At 36.4% G+C, this 6,445-nt stretch overlaps 1 non-coding gene across 1 annotated transcript; it reads left to right on the forward strand.

The window, feature by feature from the left end:
- Positions 1-5,578: 5,578 nt before the first annotated feature.
- LOC112098695 lies at positions 5,579-5,682 on the forward strand. Its single transcript, XR_002905804.1, has one exon. It is a non-coding gene; the product is annotated as a small nucleolar RNA R71 (small nucleolar RNA).
- Positions 5,683-6,445: the final 763 nt, after the last annotated feature.

Genomic DNA, 6,445 nt, shown 5'->3' on the forward strand with positions numbered 1-6,445 from the left:
AGTTTTTTTATCTCATCTCATTCTAGCACACTTATGACAAGCAACATAAATTCTTCGAGCTCTTCGTTTTCTTGCATAATTTCCTTTACCACAACCAGGCATGTATGCGATAAACCAGCGGATGTACTTTGGCCTCGATTAACCAGCGGATGTCAACAGGTATGTTATTCCTAATGAACAATTGCATGCGTTTGAACCGAGCTTTATGGATTGTAAGGAGGGCATTCTGAGGAAGTGAAGGGAATCGATTGTGAAGCTTTGCTAGAATCTCATTTCTGTCCATACCTTCGTCTCAGAATATCAGTTATTATGGGAAACTGAAGTAACCGACTTGATTGCCACAGAGTATTGTTATCTGCCACTTCACCGGGGTAACAAACTAAAGCACACAAACAAAGAAACAAACTAAAACACAAAAAAAAAATTATAATCGTCCTCTTATTGAATTTACCTCAAGCTCCAACTGGATGTTGTAGACACCTCCCTCAATATCTCTGAGTTGGCGTTCTAAGTCATCCACATGGGATACTAACTCTGGTGGTTGTAAAGCCCAAATATGATGTGTTTTACAAAATCAAATCTACCTTTTGAGATGAGATTTTACACGTTGAAGTTGTCTAAGAATGTTCAGGAGGAGCTGTTTAGTTGCGGCACTCATGATTAACAATAATAAAAGAAAACTTAATAGTTAAACAAACAACTTATGCAAAACTAATTTCAATTAGCAAAAGAATAGTAAAAAGAAAGAAAAAAAAATCAAATCACCGAAAAGAAAGAAACATCTCAATTGAAATCTGGCGGGTCACTCAAATTTATTTTGGTGTCCTCTCCATGTGGTTGGTACTCTAGATATGGCTTTAATCTTTGACCATTAACTTTAAACATGACACCGTTCTTTGGGTCCTTAATTTAAATTGCCCCATGTGAAAAAATAGTGTGAACAATAAAAAGCCAAACCATCGAGAGCATGATTTACCTGGAAATAGGTGCAAGCGAGAATTAAATAAAGCACTTTCTGACCTAGAGTGAAAGATTTTCTCATAATTTGCTTGTCATGAAAGACTTTCATTCGCTGCTTGTAAATTTTGGCATTTTCGTATTCATTATTGCAAATTTCTTCAAGTTCTGCCAGCTGTAATCTTCTTTTTGAGCTAGTTTGCTGCACGTCAAAGTTGAATTTCTTGATGGCCTAGTATGCACGTTGCTCGAGTTCCACAGGTAGATGGCAAGCTTTTCCATACACTAGCCTGTAGGGTGACATCCCAATCGGGATCTTGAAAGCTGTTTTATATGCCCATAATGTATCATCGAGTCTTAATGACCAATCTTTTCTGTCTGGCCTCACTGTTTTTCTAATATGTGCTTTATTTCTTGATTGAAGATCTCAACTTGGCCATTAGTTTGTGGATGATATGGGGTTGCCACTTTGTGAGTGATGTAATACTTTGTCAAAAGAGTTCTGAATGCTTTGTTACAAAAGTGGACACCACCATTACTGATTATTGCTCGAGGGAATCAAAAGCGTGAAACAATGTTGCTTTTCAAAAATCTTATCACCACCTTATGATCATTGGTTCTACATGGAATTGCTCTACGTGGAATTGCTTGTACGCATTTCGATACGTAGTCAACAGCAACCAATATGTATTAATGGCCGAAAAAAGGGGGGAAAAGGTCCCATAAAGTCGATACCCCATACATAAAAACTCTCAACCACTAAAATTGGATTTAGTGGCATCATATTCCTTCGTGCAATGCTCCCTATTCGTTGACACCTATCACATGAGAAACAAAAAGTGTAAGCATCTCGAAATATAGTTGGCCAATAAAAACCACATTGTAAAACTTTAGTTGCTGTTTTCTTAGCACTAAAATGGCCTCCACAAGCTTGTTTATGGCAGAATGAAAGAATATTCTCAATTTCACTTTCTAGGACACATCGTCTAACAATTTGATCTGCACAATACTTGAACATATAAGGGTCATCCCAAAAGAAATTCTTTATTTCTGTAAAAAAATTGGCCTTGTCTTGCTTGGTCCAATGCTCTAGAAGTTGACCTGTAATAAGATAATTAATGATATCTACATACCACGGTAATACTTCCACACTCATTAATTGTTCATCGGGACATGACTCATTCAATGTTAATGGTTCTATAATTGTGTCAAAATGGAGACGAGAGAGATGGCCAGCCACAACATTTTATGTGTCTTTTTTATCTTTAAATTTCAAGTCGAATTCCTATAAAAGTAACACCCAACGAATTAGCCTACCTTTTGCATCTTTCTTTATGAGTAGAAATTTAAGAGCAGCATGATATGTTAATACAATTATTTTACAACCAATAAGATAAGATCAAATTTTTTCTAATGCAAACACTACTGCTAGCATTTCTTTTTCAGTAGTTGAATATTTCAACTATGCATCATTCAATGTCATACTAGCGTAGTAAATGACATGGGGAATTCGATCAACTCTTTGTCCTAATACTGCTCCTACTGCATAATCAGATGCATTACACATGAGCTCGAATGGTAAGCTCCAGTTTGGGGGCTAAATGATGGGTGATGATGTCAACAACTGCTTTAGTTTTTCAAATGCCACAAGACATGAATTATTAAAGACAAAAGGTACATCCTTAGCAAGTAAATTGCATAAGGGTCTAGAAACTTTGCTAAGATCCTTAATGAAATGTCTATAAAAACCAGCATGCCCAAGGAAAGATCTTACTTCTCTGACTGTTTTAGGCGGAGGAAGATTGGAAATGAGATCCACATTGGCTTCATCAACCTCAATACCTTTGCTCGAAATGATGTGACCGAGAACAATACCTTGTTTTACCATAAAATGACACTTCTCCCAATTTAAGACTAAGTTCTTCTCGATACATCTCTACAGAACTAGTGTTAGATGATGTAAACATTGATCAAATGAGTCACCAAAGACATAAAAGTCATCCATAAAGACTTCAAGGAATCATTCAACCATATCAGAAAAAATGTTTAACATGCATCGTTGAAATGTAGCAGGTGCATTACATAATCCAAATGGCATTCTCATATATACAAAAGTGCCAAAAGGACAAGTGAAAGTGGTTTTCTCTTGATCTTTTGGTGCTATGGGGATCTGACTGTATCCTAAGTAGCCATCTAGAAAGCAATAAAATTTATGGCCTGCTAATCTATCAAGCATTTGATCGATAAATGGTAAAGGAAAATGGTCTTTATGTATGACAGAATTCAACTTTCTATAATCAATGTATACACGCCATCATGTAGTCACTCTAGTGGGTATCAATTCATTATCAACATTGGTAACTACTGTGACTCCTGACTTTTTAGGGACAACTTGCACATGACTGACCCATGAACTATGAGAAATGGCGTAAATGATACATACATTTAATAGCATAAGGACTTCAGTTCTAACAACTTCTTTCATATTAGGATTTAACCGACGTTCCATTTCCCTAGTAGGTTTAGCATTTTCATTAAGGTGAATGTAATGCATGCAGTTTATTGGGTTTATACCTTTTTTGTCAGCTATGGTCCATCTTAATGATCCTTTGTGCTCTTTTAAAACATCTAACAACTTACCTTTTTGTTCGTCATTTAGGGATGGTGAGATGATTACCGACAGAGTGCTTTTTTCTCCCAAAAACGCATATTCCAAAGTGTTGGGTAATGGTTTGAGCTCGAGTTTCGGCGGTAATTCTGATGATGGAATGAGTTTATTCTCTGATGGTGCTAGTTGTTCAACTTGTGACTTCCATTTATTGGTGTCCATGGATGGTGCTGAGTCAAGTAGGGCATTGACCTCATCGACTGATCTGTCAATATCAAAATCAAAACTAAAGTGAGTTAAACATGTTCGTAAATGATCGTCACTAAGGTTTGAAAGAAAGATATTATCAACTAATGCTTCTATTAAATCCACATCAATAATTCCATAATCTGCATTGTGAGGTTGTTTGGCAATGTTGAAAATGTTTAGCTCCATAGTTATGTTGCCAAAGGATAACTGCATATTTCCAGTCTTGTATTGAATGTGAACATCGGCAGTTGCCAAAAAAGGTCAATCTAGGATAATAGGGATGTGCTTCCTTGAATCTTGCATTGGTTGAGTGTCAATTACAATGAAATTAACAGGAAAATAAAACTTGTCTACTTGGATAAGCACGTCCTCCACAATACCACGAGGTATTTTCGTGGACCGATCTACAAGCTGTAACACTATTGGAGTTGGGTGTAATTCTCCTAGTCCAAATTTCACAAATACTGAATAAGACAACAGATTTACACTAGCTCTTAAATCCAACAATGCATTCTCAATTTTATGGTTCCTTATACTACATGAGATAATGTGGGAGCCTAGGTCTTTGCATTTTAGAGGAATTTCGTGTTGGAGTATAGAACTAATGTTTTCTGTTAAAAAAACCTTTTTTTTTTAACGTGCATGTTTCTCTTTTTAGTACAAAGATCTTTAAGAAACTTAGCATAAGATGACACTTGTTTTATAGCATCAAGTAAAGGGATGTTAATACTTACATGTTTGAAGATCTCAAAAATCTTACTTGTGGATTTTCACTTCTTTCCTTTAGTTAACCTCTGAGGAAATGGAGCTTTAGGAACGTATTCTCATGCGTTGATTTCTTCTCTCTTCTCCGATGGTGAGTTCTCAACATTCACAGGTACAATTTGATTTGCTTTTGTCGCCGACATCTCCACTTTGTTGTCGACTTCTTTTTCTTTTCGCAAGGTCATGACAGCTTTGACCTCTCCGTGCTACTTTGGTGAATTGGTATTTACTTCATGCACTCCTTTAGGATTAGGCACTGGTTGACTTGGAAACTTGCCTTTCTCAACAGTCATTGCCAAGCTCTGAATTGAAGAAGCAAGCTGTCCCACTATCTTCTCAAGGCTTGAAACTAATTGGGCTTATGAGTTGAAGCCTGGTCTCATCTCATTTCGTAGTTCATCGATGGTGCGGTTATGTTGCTCGATCGTGGAGTGAGTAACATTTCTGAAATTCTAGAATGCATCCTCCCATAGTCTGGGTTGAGAGTAATTCTGGTTCTGATAGTATGGTCTAAATGGTGGCTGAGTGACTTGAGGAACTTGAGGAATTGGTTGCATTGGTAGAGCTGGAGTTGCTGGTCCACTCTATTGGAATCCTTGAGATCATGAAAAATTAGGGTGGTTTCTCCATCCAGGGTTATATATGTTGGAGTATGGTTGTAATTTGATGGTTTTCTCATTACACCTATGATCATGTGGTTCTATTGATTTAACAGTCGTTAATGATGCTATTTGTCGAGAAAGACCTTCAACCATCTCCTTGACTTCTTTAATTCCCGAACTTGACTCGCCAATGTGAACCTCATTTACTCCCTTAATTCTTTTCGTACTCCTGAGTGATCGACTCCATTGTTGGGAATTATCTGCTTGTCGCTGGAAAAATTCTCAAATCTCTGATGCACTTTTTGACATTAGCTCTCCTTCACTTGTTGCCATTAACCATCCTTGCACATGCGACAATAATCCATCCAAAACGTATTGGCATTGGTGTCATTTCTCGTATCTATGATGTGGACACTTCAAAAGTAGTCCATTGAAACACTCCTATGTTTCGAAAAACTGCTCGTCTTCTCTCTGGGTAAACTCTGAAATTTCCCTACGAATAACATTAATTTTATATACTGGGAAATATTTATTCAAAAATTTTGTTACCATTTGTTCCCATGATATAATGCTATTAGCAGGCAATGTATTGAGTCATGAACGAGCTCTATCCTTTAAAGAAAATAGGAATAGTCTAAGTTTAACATCATCGTTTAAAAAATTCTCATATTTAAAAGTTTGACGAACAGCATGAAAATCATTGAAATGATTATATGGGTCCTCATTTTCTAAGCCATAGAATGTTGGGAGACAATTTAGCACACTAGGTTTTAACTCAAAACTCCTAGCAGCTACATTTGGGTAACTTATACATGATGTGCTCAAATTAGTTAAGGGACTGAAATAGTCCGTAAATGGCCTCTCCCGTGGTGCTTGCTGTTGTTGTTGCAAATCCATTTCAATTTTATTTTTAATTGCAACGTGTTTGTGTGTGCGAAGTGTTTTTTCAAGTTCAAGGTCTATGGGCTCAAAATTAGGTAATAATGACCTTCGACCATGCATGCAAAGAACACAAAAAAATGGGAACAAAATAAATAAAAATAAAGAATAAGGAAATTGAGCAGGGTCGTGTCCACAGAGATGGGGGGATTGTTGACAATAATAAAAATCAAATTAAAATAACAAGAATGCAAATTAAAATTATAATTCAAATTGGGAAAAGCTCTGGTTGAAGGAATTAACTCAGCTTGATTCAACTACTGATCATTGATTCAAATATAAATTATTACCACTTATGAATAGACCGGTTATAGCTACTGAGACT

This window comes from Citrus clementina, unplaced genomic scaffold, assembly GCF_000493195.1.
Source record: "Citrus clementina cultivar Clemenules unplaced genomic scaffold, Citrus_clementina_v1.0 scaffold_5, whole genome shotgun sequence".
Taxonomy (NCBI): domain Eukaryota; kingdom Viridiplantae; phylum Streptophyta; class Magnoliopsida; order Sapindales; family Rutaceae; genus Citrus; species Citrus x clementina.